Source organism: Schistosoma mansoni, chromosome 2, assembly GCF_000237925.1.
Source record: "Schistosoma mansoni strain Puerto Rico chromosome 2, complete genome".
NCBI classification, from domain to species: Eukaryota; Metazoa; Platyhelminthes; class Trematoda; order Strigeidida; family Schistosomatidae; genus Schistosoma; species Schistosoma mansoni.
The window spans coordinates 26378559-26395056 of NC_031496.1; the positions used below are offsets into that span (position 1 = coordinate 26378559).

General features: G+C 32.5%; 2 non-coding genes across 2 annotated transcripts; both read left to right on the forward strand.

The window, feature by feature from the left end:
* Window positions 1-418: 418 nt before the first annotated feature.
* On the forward strand, window positions 419-491 carry Smp_tRNA_00430_Pseudo_TTG.1.1. Its single transcript has one exon. It is a non-coding gene (tRNA).
* A 5443-nt stretch (window positions 492-5934) lies between these two features.
* Smp_tRNA_00454_Pseudo_TTG.1.1 lies at window positions 5935-6006 on the forward strand. Its single transcript has one exon. It is a non-coding gene (tRNA).
* The last annotated feature ends 10492 nt before the right edge of the window (window positions 6007-16498 follow it).

Consider the following 16498-nt stretch of genomic DNA (forward strand, 5'->3'; position numbering starts at 1 on the left):
ATAACTACTTTAGTATGCACTTCTGGAGAGCAGTTTTAATGATTCAAATATATATGTTTATATTCATCTTTTTTTAAAAAAATTGAACTAATTCAAATTTTTCATTCGAATGTTTTATATTTTCTCTGCTTTTGTTCATCCATTTCGTTACATTTGGTTGTTTTATTATACTCACTTCCTCAATATTTCTAGTAGTAATATAATTTTACTGTTTCAGTGTAATATTTTAAACTTCTGTGGAGTGTTGTAATCTGTTCTACCCTTTATTTAAGTTACTTACTTACGCCTGTTACTCCTCGTGGAGGAGCATAGGCCGCTCACCAGCATTCTCCATCCAACTCTGTCCTCGGCAATCCTTTCCAGTTCTTTCCAGTTGTTATTCATCCTTTTCATATCCGCTTCATTCTCTCGGAGTAATGTGTTCTTTGGCCGAGTGGATAACGTGATGACGTTTGAAGCGAAAGGTACTGGGTTCGAGTCCCAGAGTGGACATCAAATCTGAGATGCAGGTACATCCAGCTGACCAGTCCCAAATAGGACGAAACGCGCGTCCTAGATTCCACTACTAGCCACTTATTTAAGTAGTTGTGTATAAATTCAGTTAGTAATATAAAGATTTAATGATATGTAACATTAAAAGAATTATGTGTGAAAGTATGACTTATTCACTCATTTGAAGAAATAAATCATTGGAAATCATCATTCACAAGAATAATAAGTAAATATTTCAGTATCTATCAATATCTTATTATCATGACTAGAAAATAAAATACAGAACAAGAGTTTCTGTAAGAAAAAAGCATATTTTCATTTTTATGTTAATCAAGTAACATACATACTTACGCCTGTTACTACCAATAGAGTATAGGCCGCGGACCAGCATTCTCCAATCCACTCTGTCCTGGGCCTTCCTTTCTAGTTCTATCCAGGTTTGTTCATTCTTCTCATGTCTGTCTCTATTTCTCGGTGTAATGTGTTCTTTGGTCTTCCTCTTTTCCTTTGGCCTTCAGGGTTCCATGTAATGGCTTGTCTTGTGAAGCGATTGGGTGATTTCCTCAAAGTCTGCCCCATCCACTTCCAGCGCTTCTTCCCGATTTCTTCTTCCGCTGGGATCTGGTTTGTTCTCTCCTACAGTAAAATGCTGCTGATAGTGTCTGACCAACAGATCCGAAGTATTTTGCGTAGACAACTGTTAATAAACACTTGTATCTTCTGGATAATGGCTTTCGTAGTTCTCCAGGTTTCCGTCTTATACAGTAGAACTGTCTTGATATTTGTATTGAAAATTCTGATCTTGAATCAAGTAACATAACCGTGGCCAAAATCACAGTAATATTGTGTTCTAATATATTTAATAATAATAATAATAATAATAATAATAGCATACAGATATTGATGTTCTTACAATTTCAGAATATACCATTTTATGTCACTTCACTAAGCTTATTTTGATCTTCAGTAGATTTTTTTAAGTGTGCTTGAGGAACCCATACTCCTTTATTGCAGAATGAATGAGCAATTTGTCTTAATTGACTTTATCATTAAGAATTTTTCTTTTTAAGAAATTCCATTCAAGTTAATGATAAGATGAATTACCAGTTACGTCGTTTTTATTCACAAATTACAGATCATGAAAACGTTTTAGTAAGAGATTAGATTTTTAAATCTATTTCGAATCAATTCAGTCCTTTCTACAAATGTTGTTTCTAAACAATTGTTTCGCTTTTGATTATTTACTTAAAAACTATTTGTGATTAGGTTATCATAAAGTGAATGCAACCTTATTCACTGACCCTCGTCACTTTAGTTTCATAAATTGAAAGAAGTCTTTCATCGTACCGCTTAAACTATCTCATTCTTCTATATTAAATAGATTCAGTATTTTAGTAGAAATTAGCATCTTTAAATGCCGGATCAGTGGTCTAGAGGTTAAGTGTTCGCACATGAAACCGAAGGTCCTGAGTTCGAGTCCCTCGTGTGGGATCGTGGATATGCACTACTGAGAAGTCTAATACTAAGATGAAACGGCCATTCAGTGCTTCCAGATTTACCAATGTGGTCTAGCTTTGATCGACTCATGAATTTAACTATTAAATTAGAAAACGAAATTTTGACTAACATTTACTTTAATTTACAAATCTACTCATATCCATTTAGTAAAATCAATTTATATCTGTCACATATAATTCATCATCGAGAAACCGCACAATTAATGACTCATTTGATTGCTAACTTTTGTACAAATGTTTCTTCATCAATTCACTATGATTATTTCCCTAGGTAAATTGTTTATTTAGAGCAATGAAAGGTTTTCTATTTGTTTATGTTTATTGGTTTTCATTATTATTGTCAACTTAACATTGAAAATCATTTTCGAAAAGAGAAACATTTTTATAAATAGAATTACTTACAACTGGAAGTTATTATGGTTGATAAGTGTTTTCTGTTTATGAAAACAGACTAAACTCTATTCAAGATAATTTTTCATTAAATATAGCCTGTTCAATAAGGATGTGTAATGAGTTACGAAGGTTGCAAAGGAAGAAATTTAGATAAAAAACCTATCAAAGAGTTACTCAGATTTTGGTGACTTTATATGATATAAGGAATATAACTATCATCGAATGGATAAGATTCATGAGAACTGTAGGAATGATACATAACTATAATGATTACTGAAACCTTATGTTTAAGTAAATATTACAAGTGTATGATCTTTTATGTTTTGTGATCACTGAGTTGATTGTTGGGATATGAGTTATGTACTGAGTATTGGAAAATCATTCGTGCTCAACATTCTGGCAAAATGTTGATAATTGAATGCAACTTTGAACGAAGATATAACTAAACAGATAGACTGAAGGGTACTTTCAGAGTTACCAAGTACAGTCTAAACGGTAAAGGGAAGTGTAATGCCATAGATGAGAAGTATTTTGAGGTACATGACTGATGAACCCTATAATATATTTCATAGTTTTAGTACTGCAAGTTTATATGTATATGGGACGAGTAATTTGTCACATTTAAAACAAAATACTCTAAAATGAGTTTGAATAAACAAGCATGAAAACAATATTAGAACAAGATATGGATTAGTTTATGAGTATTAGTGTATTGTATGTCTTGTGTTAAATGAAATGAGTTCATTATGGTTATTCTGTGAAACTATATAGTAAAGAGATGGGCTAGTAGTTTGTAACACTGAGTTGGATAATATGTTTGAAACCAGATTTGATTAGTTCAGTAGTATTTGTACTTCTAACATATAATAGTGGTGTGGATATAAACCAAGTTCAGACTTGGTCACTTATTTACATTACCCTGATGTTATATCTTGAGAACGCTAATTGTTATATCTTGTGAACTGCCTGGATGCCCTCTTAATATTAACGTGATAATACCACCAATTAGAAATATACCGGTCGGACCAGTGACACACGAAACCCGTACGAGCAGTCTAGAGCACTTATCGGTCCTGCTATCTGCCTCGCTCAGCCAGTTAAGTCCACAACACCAATAAAAACCACTGAAATATGGATAATTATTCTCAAACATACTGAGTTTATATACCAATAAAACAGACCACAACGTACCATAAAATAGAAAACAACATTTGTACAAGATTTAGCCAAATGTGGCTGTGAATATGGGGAACAGTAATTAATAACCTGAGGATAACTCAGGGTTGGCAAATTGTATAGTAATAGTCTATGGGTCAAAATAAAGCTTATAATAAAAGGAACATTAATATGAATAGTAAAGTTACTTAACAATTATACAATAGGAAATATGCGTATCATATTTGTCCATAAATAGTTCCCAAAAGTTACCATTCCTAATTCTCTTCGGGACATAACACCTGGTTACATGCTATTCAAAGACTTCTTTTTGCTTGAAAAAAGTCAATAAATCGAAAGATACATTTGACTCATTCCACTGTTCCTAATGCCGAAATAAAAGGTTTCTCAAATACGAAGTAGATAATCTTTCTTTTTTTTAATTGAATCATTAGAATATTGATATTACTTACTTACTCACGCCTTTTACTCCCAATGGAGTATAGGCCGCCGAACAGCATTCTCCAACCCACTTTTTCCTGGGCCTTCCTTCCTAATTCTTTCCAACTTTTGTTCATTCTTCTCATGTCTGTCTCCATTTCTCGGTGTAATGTGTTCCTTGGTCTTCCTCTTTTCCTTTGTTCTTCAGAATTCCATGTGAGGGCTTGAGAACATTGACTTTATAAATAATTTAATCGAACACCCCCCCCCCTATGTAATCTAGGATAGAACTAATTTACATCATATAACTATTGTCTAGTCTTCATTATCAAGATAAACTTTATTTATTCAAAAAGTCAACTCTATCTAATGTGAAATTCAATGTTTCACTAAATTTAATTAAATGTAAAATCAGTTTCCTCAATCATTTAACGAAAATATGCAACTTTTAAAATATAAACTAACAATTTTAAATTGTGCGCGCTTCATCAAATCAGCTTAAATAAACAATTTCTGTAAATTTCCGGTAATTGTTCATTAGATATACTTAAATGTAGGTCTAAATTTTGCTTAATTTACATAGAAAGTTATTTGTTAAGTAACTGATTTGAATAATTAAATTAGATTTTTTTAGATTATTAACTTTTTAATCAAAATTATATTATCACCAGAATTGAATCGTTTCAATGTCGACGTTGAGTTGAATGAAAGTTAAACACATTTAGAAAAAAACATTATTTTAAAATGACAAATCGTAGATCAGTATTTATCAAACCTGGATGCCTGCTCAGTGGTCTAGAGGTTAAGTGCTCTGGAGCGAGACTGGTAGGTCCTGGGTTCGAACCTCGTGAGGCGGGATCATGGATGCGTCCCACAATAGGTCGAGTTGGCCTTCCAGTGCTTCCAGGTGGTCTAGTTTCAAATGCCTCATGATTTTAACTATGAAAATACTGAAATCTTCACAAAACCCCTTCTGATTTATTTTATTGTTAAATGATTAAAATCAGTCGATAAGTACTATGTTAACTCATGTTTCGACCTACTTGTTGCTGAGATGTCTCTGTAATCTTCAGGGAACTTATGATATCTTCAAACTTTGAGCTAGTTTCTCGTGGTGCTTCCGGGTTCGTATGGCTTGATATGACTTATTTTTCTTTAGATAAAACTGGATGCTCTTTATTTGTGACTAAAAAAGAAAATCATTTTCTGTTTCATCGTTCTGTGCTTAGTAATTGAACTCGACATTGAATACAGGACTATTGCGTAGTTGAAATATGTGTTTCGACTAATTTCTTTTTCCTTGGTTACAATACATGTCATTTTGATTCATTAAATTACATATACACTGTTTCGTAGTAATTTTTACTGAAGGTTGATTAGCAACAAGAAAACTCATCGAAAACATGAGAAAAAAAATTTGAACGAAGCAATATGTTCATATTACATTCACCATCATGTCACCGATAGCATATTTATCAGGTCAACCATATGAAACTTATGAAGGAAGCATAATAAACCAAATGCATTATGTTTTTTTAATTCATATATGTATATACTAATGAGAGGAATACCAGGGTTATCAGGTCAAAATGTCTAGTGCTTCATGTGAATTAAATATTTTTTTTCATTAATTTTTAGATGATAAATTACTTTAAATGGTTGAATTATTTATAATTAATTAATAATATAACTTCATTAATATTTAACTATAAATACTCATAAATCCATAAACCAATTGAAGAGTATGTTGTATATTGTTGAATCAAATTACTAAGATAACCTAAATGGACAGAAATAATACTGACGTTGTAAAGAACAAGAACACGAGTGAGGGCAATCGAATGTATTTAAGGACAAAATTACAGAATATCTCAGTAAAATATGGGAATCATATAGTAAATATTGTTACCCCATTGCACAAGCAAATGGCTATCAGGACTCAGTAGCTGAGTGGATAACGCGATGGCGTTTGAAGCGAATGGTACTGGGTTCGAGTCCCAGATTGAACATCAACTCTGAGATGCAGGTATATCCAGCTGACGAGTCCTGAATAGGACAAAACGCGTGTCCTGAAGTACAGAATATCTCATTGAAATATGAGAACCATATAGTGAACAGTTAATTTGCAATATAACAATCAATTGTCTCAGTCTTGACCGTTCCTTCTGCAAATATCAGTCCATAGTCTCCGATTATTATTGTTCATGCATTTTCATACCAATTTCGTTTTCTTCCCGTTCTTTTGCTATCGATGTTCTACTGAAATACATTCAATGCCCGACCATTGTTATATACAACTTATGTGGATTTAAGTAACGTGAATGAGATTGACTACCTGTTGAAATACATTGTAACACAAGTATGATATGATATGAAAGGCTAAAGTACGATCAATCAAGCAGAAAAATAAAGGTTTGTAAGATTCGATCAAAGTAGATAAGATAAGAAGGATAATAAAGCCGGTGAAATTTGTTTACTTTAATAGATTAGATTAATTCTTTTAAATAATGTTTAACAATCGGTCTGATTTCATATATATTCAACTACATGTGATGAGTCCTGGTAAACCATACTCCATGGTTCTCTGTGACGTGTTGAAACATTGTATCATTCGTACACTGTTCTACATAAATAGGCTAATTGATCTACAAGAAATTCAACCTACCTTTTACATACAAGTATCCTTTAAAATCTTTTTAAAAAGAACTAGTTGTTTCTAAAGCACATTCTTTTCACCTGACTTACTTCAATGTGATTCTTGGTTGAGCAAATCATTATGACTCATTACTTATTTGTTTGGCTCTATACAATATAAACGTTCATCCTAATTTCCTGATTAGTTGGTTATTATTAAATAATTATTATTTGGCATCAAGCTCATTCTTTTTCTGTTCTCTTTAAATTATGATACAGATATCTTCTGTAATTTAGTTCATCCTTCTAACCTAATTTATCTTATCTTTTTCTTTTCTCTTATTATTGTCTGTTGTTGTCTGTTAATTTATATTTTGCAAAGGTTTCCTATGGAGATCTATACAGGAATTATGTTATAACAATACTAGATATAATGGTCAGCCGACTAGACGAATCTGTATATTCATTAATTTAGGTTAGGTTAAGAAACTTATAAAAGGTAACGAATTTGTTTATTCAAATTTAATTTACGTAATTTTATTAAAATCAAGCATAATGGGAACTCAATCAGTGAAAGGTCATTGGGAAATATAAAGAATTTCCTACATACTAATTTTTGTCTCTGTGTTTATAAAGTCTAAAATTAAAATGGCGGGAAATAAATCATTGACTTTGCAAAGATAGACGTTCATGCCAAAAGGAGTGATTTCATGAAACCATTAACAGATCTGGACTATTCAGTAAAGAGTTATTTAAATTGTATAAATTTATGACGTTCAGAATTATATCATTTATTTCAGTATTTAAAGTTTCTGGTCACATTATGAATAAGATTATTACGTAACCTGGTAAACGATAGATACCGCATTCAAAAGTGGTAATACTTTTAGACTGTTCTGGGTATTCTACGAAAGTATATTTTCCATTACATTTTAATCATGTAAAATACTTTTGCCTTGTGTCCAGATAAACCGCAGTTGTGTAAATAAATAAGGTTATCCATTTTTATTAGAGTTACCATTTCAACCTTTTCATTTAAATGTAGCTATGCGGTACGAATACATATCTCTGATTTATATATACTTAGGTTTAGTTTCTTTACATAAAGTTATCTGTTTTTTGTGCGAAACAGTAACCAATGGCACTCGTTAAACTCATTCATTAAGAAAGATATTTTAGTTTAAAAGAAATCATTCTCTTTATTTTATCCATCTTTACTCTGTCACATAACGAGGGTGCGAACACTTACTTACGCCTGTTACCCTTCACGGAGGAGCATAGGCCGCCCACAGTTATTCTTCATCCAACTCTGTCCTGAGCAATCCTTTCCAGTTCATTGTGTTCTTCGGCCTTTCTCTTTCCAATTTCCCTTCAGGATTCCAAGTTAGTGCTTGCCTCGTGATGCAATTTGGTGATTTCCTCAATGTGTGTCCTATCCACCTCTAGCGTCTTTGCCTAATTTCCTCCTGAGCTAGTAGCTGGTTTGTCCTCACAAAATGGGTTACATTTATTATTCCAAGTTTAAATAGTATGACGGAACAATTTTGATTTCGTTATTTGTCCTCTGAAGAATTGGCTTACATTGACTGAGTCATGAAACGTCAGAAAATCTAATTTTTCTGCTCATTGGGATAATACAAACAATCTACCCAATGCTCAATTTAATCGAAATTATCAAGTTAAACCTTGGTAACTTAAGTTTTAATTTATATTCCATAATCCTTATGTTAATTTGAATAACGATGAAACATACATCATTATTACGTTAGATGGTTGTTTTATCTCTTATCTTCTCAGTATTAAGCACAGATCATCTTAACATGCAACAATGATAATCAGTATATCTAAGTATTCAATGAAACTCACTTCATCGATCCTTTTTTTTCTGAACTACACGATCTTATTCACTAAAATACAACCTTCAGAAAGAAGAAGAAACTTGTCATATCAATAGTATATTGATTGATGTTAAGATTACTCTATATGGATTGAAATCTGAACACTTTGTATTTATTATCTTTGTTTAAAGTTTCAATAAAACAGGATGTATTTTGTATTTCCCAAGGAAATGTAAAATAAACGTGTACTTTAGAAGAGGGACTAACGGAAGATAAAAAAAAGAATTAAGGTACCGGATACAAAAAGACAAGTGAATTCTTCAATTTTATTACTATACCCTAGATATATTTAACCTATTGAATGATATATGACTTCAATACTTATTAAACAGTTATTTCCGGAATTTAACAAAAATGAATTAATTAGGGATATGAGTCAGAAAAACATAGTAATTTCAAGTCAAACAAAAAATAGAAGGAAATATTCATATGAAGAAATATTAGAAAAGATTGGGGTTGTGGGCTACTTATATGCACATAAGTAGTATATGGTGATGGTCAGGCATAGAATGTATTTCAGTAGAAGATCGATGATGGAAGAACGGGAACGAAGCGCAATTGGTGTGAAAATGCATGAACAATAATGATGGGAGACGATGAACTAATATTTACAGAAGGGATGGTCAAGATTGAGACAAACGATTGATAATTTGCAAATTAATTATTCACTGTATGGTTATCAGTTTCAGTAAGACAGTTTGTAATTTGTGCCTAAATACAGTATGCACATATGTCAATCAGAGACTGACCAGTTGCAGTCCTAAACCATCAATGGGAAGATTCAAACAAACAATACTAAATGAAGTTGAATTGACAAAGTTGTACGACAAACTATTCCGCTGAAGATTGAAGTAAGATTATATATCATGGTTTCCTAAATGTCTCGCAGATAGCTGATTAACAAAAGAAAGAAGCTACTTTTTAGACTTAATTTGAATTCAGTGAGTATAAGTTAATGTTACTATTTTATGTACAAGCCGATTCTACAAAACCCTGGACTAATGCAAAAAAGAAACTGCCAGTAGATTTTATTGTTGTTAAAAAAGAATTCGAAAAGCAAGCGAATATTAATACCTTTATTTCAAACAATTATGTTTGGTGAGATAACTGTCTTCACGTGATTCAATTTTTTAGAACCATCCTCTCCTTCTATACCCAAATTAATATACATTTCAAATGAGACGTTCTGTGTAAGAGCATAGAATAGAAGGTTAACAGTATAACATTTGTTTCAGCACTAAATGAGACAAGTAACAAACATGTGCATCCGTTATTTTTAATAATTGATGTATACCATGCAAAGAAATCATTTTTTGCTTACCATATGTACTGATTTATTTGTGTATTTGAGTTTTGTTTATAATAGACTGATTTTGGTGCGACAGTCATAGCGATCCAGATATCACGAGATAGTTGTTTCGTCAAAGTATCTAGCACCCCAGCTCTGTCCATTTAAGAAGACCCTCGAGCCTCACGATTAGCTCTTAACTCTCAGACCATAGAGTGAACATTCAATAGTTTACGTTTCTAACTTCGACCAACTTTCAATATTACAAAACTATGTATAATAATTGAAAGGTCTTAAAAGTAAAGTGGAAAAAGCTAACTCCCATTTAAGTGCTTACCATTGAAATATAGGCTTTTAACTGTGTTAATGTAACAATTTCATTAATAGTTAGAATTGTTTAAATGAATCTGATCAATCTAAAGTATAAATAAGTGAAATAAAAAACTTTAACATAGAAAGTGGATATACTTACGGTAAGTTTATTGTTTATTCGATCTAATCTATATTTCCTAGTTAAGAGAAATCATGACCCTCTAGGCTAAAGCATATTACTTCTACCAATAAAGTTTTATGTTCTTAGATTATCTTCACTCAAACTATCTAATTAACTATCTCATTATTTCCTTGAAAAAGCTTGGACCAGTTTGCCAGGCAAAACGTTAGATTTACTTCAAATTCATTCGCTGAGATTTTAAATATTTATATTTTTCCTATTTAATGTCTTACAATAACTCGGCGCTCAAATACTGTGAAACTATTCGCTCTAATTTAGACGAAAGTTTTTATATATCTCATTAGCATGTTATCACAATTTCACAACATTTAGATTCTGTTCAATGTTTCACTGTTGAAACTTATCTCCTTTAAAATTATTCTATTTGTTTTATTGCCAAAATCAGTGATTCTGGCTAATAGGATGATGTTTTATATAGTTGAGATCATGAGTTAATTGAAGCCAGACCACCATAGAAAAACCTGAAAGCACTGGACCGCCATTTCGTCCTGTTGTGGAACTCCTCAGCAGTGCGCATCCATGATCCCGCCTCTCGAGTTTCGTTGAATGCCGGCTCAGTGGTCTAGAGGTTAAGTGCTCTGGAGTGAGACTGGTAGATCCTGAGTTCGAATCTCACGAAGCGGGATCGTGGATGCCAACTGCTGAGGAGTCACACAATAGGACGAATCGGCCGTCCAGTGCTTCCAGGTTTTCCATGGTGGTCTAATTTCAATTGACTCATGATTTCAGCTATATAAAATCACTAAAATCTTCACAAAACCCCCTTTTGATAAGGAAGGTGTTTTGTCAATTTTCTTATGAAAAAGAAAAAAAAGGAGGGAAAAAGGTAGCTCAACAAAAAGTTTTGAATATATAATTAATTCACTTTATATTTACAAGTATTTTTATTGTTGTTGAAAAACTCATTGAAAACTGCATACATCAAACAGGATCTTTGCTATCTGAATGACATGCAATAGGGAAGAAGAGGGGGTGGGTACAAAAAAGTAATTTAATTACAGCAGATAGGTACTGAAATATTTCCCTCATTTCCTATGATAGTTTTCTATTTTTTTATTTTATAATCAATGAAATGTTTTTGTTGTCAGATTTAATCCTTTATACAATAAGACAGAAAAAAACCCAAAACAAAAATGATCATTTCAAACGATTCATTATACTGTTTTACATAATTTTATTTTAATGAGTAAGATAGACTGTGAATATCTTCGATAGAATTTTCTTTTCACTGTCATACATCTAAATGTAAACGAGTTGTTTTCTCAACCTGAGGAAATGTATATTATGACATGAAATTTGTTTAATTTTAAAATGTGGTAAAAGAATAACCCTTATTATAGTTGAAATCATGAGTCAATTGAAGCTAGACTACCCCCCGAATACTCTGGTACGGCTGAGAGTGGCGAGAGTCCGCTCTCCCTCTCGAAATACTCTCACATGGCCACGCGTATATAGCCACTGCCAAGGAAGTCCTACTCACTGCTTTCTCGTGCCACGAGTGTTGTTTACGAAATTGAGAGGACAAAAAGCAAATGTCCGGCTCTTTAACCAGGTTGGTGGACCAGCGAGTTCACCTAGGGGAGTTGAAAAATCCTGATTCCAAACCAATGGTGCGCATGGACTCCAGCATCCTGAAGGAACAAATGGCGTATGAACCAATTGTTGGTCACCGGTTACCATGGGACTGTATCTACTCATGATGCTCCACTGCCTTGTGGATCATACCTTTAGGTCGAAGGCTAGGGGACTGGCCCCCTATGAAAGCTACCTGCTTTAGTCTGGACACCCGGGAAGTATCACAGCTTTCAAACAAATTAAATGAGATTTGTGTGGCGCATATATATCTGGTGACCCGATTGTACCAACATTTATGTGTTTAAATAAATAAATAAATCGATGATGTATATTTACTTTATACATTTTGAAGTCAACATTTTAATTTTTTCTTATCGATAACACAGTTTATATGATGAGATAAAACTGGTAAATTTTTACGACATAGGACCTTTAATGTTTTAGACAACAACACATTTAATCACATGGATTATTATATTGAACATACACTGGTATACATTATACTTTAAGATGAGACGAAAGAAAAGAGGCTTTTCCACAAATTAGAATGGTATTTAAAATGAGTTGTTAAACGATATATTTTTATAAGGTTGGCTTACTTACATATGCCTGTTACCCCTCGTGGAGGAACATGGGCAGCCCACCTGGTTTTTCCATCGAACAAATAAATTCTTTATCGAAGCAAAATTATGTGTTGTCTCTAGAAAATCAAATAATTATATGTGCAACATACCTATAATTCAAGTGACATAGTGTCTTATATTTATATTACTACCTAAATAAGTTTTGTTCAGTTTTTTTAACTTTATGTTAACTAAATAAATGTTTGTTCATTCACTGTATCGCCTAATTATAGTTATTCTTAATAATCAAAGGGTTTGTGAAAGTGAGATGGATAAATTTAAAAAAATAATAATTATTAACTTAGTAGTACTTGTTTGAATCTCCCCATTGATGTTTAAGACTGCAACTGGTCGGTCTCTCTACGCGATGGCGCTTGAAACGAAAGGTACTGGGTTTGTGTCCCAGAGTGAACATCAACTCTGAGATGCAGGTACATCCAGCTGACGAGTTCCAAATAAGACAAAACGCGCGTTCTGGATTCCACTGTTAGCCACTATCCATCTTTGCTTACAAATATTAACTTCGTTTTGCTAAACGGAACTCGTTAACATTGACCATTTACGACTTGACTTGTTTATATAAATGAAACATATCGTTAGTATTGTTGTATTGTATGGACTTCAAAGTACTCATCAATTGTCCAACAATTATCATATATAGTATCTACCATATTATCAAATTATGATTGAAATAATATAAGATAAGAAAGGATATACTTATTTTTGATCTAAATAAATTGCACAGATCATTATCTTTGATCTTCACAGTTCAATGTTTATGTTGACAGTCTAAAGAAATTGTAAAATGTAAGTTTTTTTAATGGAATTAATTTAGTAACTTAATTTATTTAAAATTATTTTGTACTGGGTTCAAATCCCGGGGTGAACATCACCTCCGAGATACGGGTACATCCGGCTGACAAATCCCAAATAGGACGAAACATGCGTCATGTATTCCACTACTATCCACCATCAATCTTTGCTTATAATGCATTTTATTTAATTAGAATTTATGTATCCACAAATTATTGCTACTTTACGTGCTATATATCTAATGAACTTGATGTGAAATTTCTGAGTGTCTGACCTATCGTTATGATGTGGTCTTTCGTGTTCACCATTAATGATACTTTCTTTTTACATGCCGGTTGATCATATTTCAAAAAAAATTTCATTGTTCATGTTCGATTCTCTCATGTGTTCATGGTAAAAAAGTAAATGAAAAAATCTACTTAAACTAATGGTCTCTTTTACGTTAAGTTTGCTTTCTTAGAATATAACATTACTTCCCCTCGTGGAAGAGCATAGGCCGACCACCAGCATTCTCCATCCAACTCTGTCATGAGCAATCCTTTCCAGTTCTTTCCAGTTAACATTCATCCGTTTCATATCTGCTTCAATCTCCCGGAGTAATGTGTTCTTTGACCCTCCTCTTTTCCGCTTCCCTTCCGGATTCCAAGTTGAGGTTTGCCTTATGATGCAGTTTGGTGATTTCCGAAATGTATGTACTATGCAATTCCAACATCTTTTCTTATTTTCCTCTTCAGCTGGAAACTGGTTTGTCCTCTCCCATAAAACGCTGTTGCTGATAGTATCCGGCCAATGGATGTTGAGTATTTTGCGTAAACAACTGTTTATAAATACGTGTACGTTCTTGACGATGGATGTAGTAGTTCTCCACGTTTCAGCTCCATACAGTAGGACTGTCTACTATATGGAGCTGATTACTTTATAACAATCAAATTTATTCCATGGTGGTATCTGTAAAACTACTGTTGAATAAACATTTAGTTTGAGTGGGAAGAATATCATGTGATTGTGTAAAAAAGTTGTCCAAGTCTTTGTTGTTGAAGAAAATAAGATAATTTGATAGATTAACAACTTACCGATTGATAAATGATAACTCTTAATACGAACTTATTTTGTGATATCTTCTAACGATACCGAGTATATGATTTAAACACTCGAATGAAATCAAATGAAATGATGAAACAATTAGCCATCAGAATCAGTTTTCAGTAGTAACATATCTACATACAAAATTTCGAATTTCATATTAGCTACAGGTCATTTGTCAACAAATTCGGACCTAGTTGTTAAGGTTTGATTGCTTCTATTCATACCATGTTATTCATTACTATAGTTAGAAAATAAACTATTCGTTTAATCTGAGAAACAAACAATTGTTACCCTACAGTATTATATTAATTTAGATGTAGTTAACGTGATTTATTTAGCATATGTTACCTTAAATACCTTACACTAGTATCTACAGTTGTCTTTTTAAACAATAGCGTATACATAAATTGCAATTAAACGTTCAGTGTACAATTGTTTAACTCGTAAAATAAACAATAAGATATCAACAAATACACTGTACAACAAGATTTAAACATGTTTTTCATAACAGAAACTAGCAACGGACTAATTTTCAATTCGGTCAAAGAAAACATGATAATGGGAGACATAATAGCTTAAGTGATATGTTATAAATATAACGTAGTTCTTTTAAGAAACTAATTGACGAACAACTTACGAAATCATTCAGTTATTTCAAAGAGGTTAGTAAAATTAAAAAGTTAATTATATATAATACAATTATTTTATCCATGAACTTAGACATGAAATAACTTTGAAATTATCCATGATTTTTTTAATTGAGATCATGAATCGATCGATTTTAGATCACCATTGAAAACCAGGAAGTACTGGGCCTCCATTTTGTCTCATTATGGGACTTCTCAGCAGTGCGCATCCACAATCCCGCTCGCGGGATTCGAACCTAGGACCTTCGATTTTGCGTACGAATACATAATCCTCAAAAATATTAGGTTGGCATTCAACGGCGTTAATGTCTAACCTCCATGATTTATTATATAATGAAAAGACATCCATAGGTTGATTGTATAACTAAATATAACTGCTATATATGTGATTAGGTATTTTAAAAGGTGTTTTGAGAATGCAGTTATTTTTAAGAACATTATCATATTGTATCGTCATAAACACAACATAAACACTAAATATTTCGGTAGGAAGAAGTTTTACTTAAATATCATCTATGTGGAATTTGATATAGGTAATGTGAAGAAGTTTTTAATCGAAAGTAGACTAAGAATGTCAACGATAACTTTCAACGTTTTATTCTTCGAATACTTGTAGAGAAGATCATGTCTAGACTCTCTCCAAAAACAATTAGCAACTCAAATTTTCAATAATGAACTTCAAATAATAAATGACCAAAGTAATTTTAAGTGGTAACTTGAGAGGTTTAATGTAGAGACGGTCAAAAGAACTGAAAAGATATTTGAAATTTCTAGTTAAATGATGAATGGCACAGTAAGTCAATATTATTCTGTTGGATCAGAATCTGTTTTTGTTGAAAAGTTATCAACTAAGATGTGACAGCTGATTTCTCATTGTAATTAGAATAACCTCAAGAAATGCTGAAAATCTTTGTCGACATGTGTAATAACTTTTTTACGGTAAAAAAACAACAGAATCTCAGTTTTTAGAATGTCAAATAGTTTTAAATTCACTTGGTATTGTTTTGTTTGAATCTTCCCATTGATATTTTTAGGACTGCAATTGATCAATCTCTTATTGGTATATGCGCATACTATGCGTATTGCCACGATATAGCCTTAATTCACAAGCATTATAAGCAAAGATGGATAGTAGCAAGCAGTGGCTTTCAGGACTCAGTAGCTGAGTGGATAACGTGATGGTGTTTGAAGCGAACAGTACTGCGTTCAAGTCGTGGAGTGACCATCCACTATGAGATGCAGGTACATCCAGCTGATGAGTCTCAAATAGGATGAAACGCGCGTCCTGGATTCCACTACTAGCCACTATCCTTCAAATAGTTTTCTTTACCCTTTATCTAATAGCAAGTTTCAAAGATCTGATACATAGATATACTAACTACGTACATTTCCTGTTCTCACAGACTATTGAAACGTAAATAA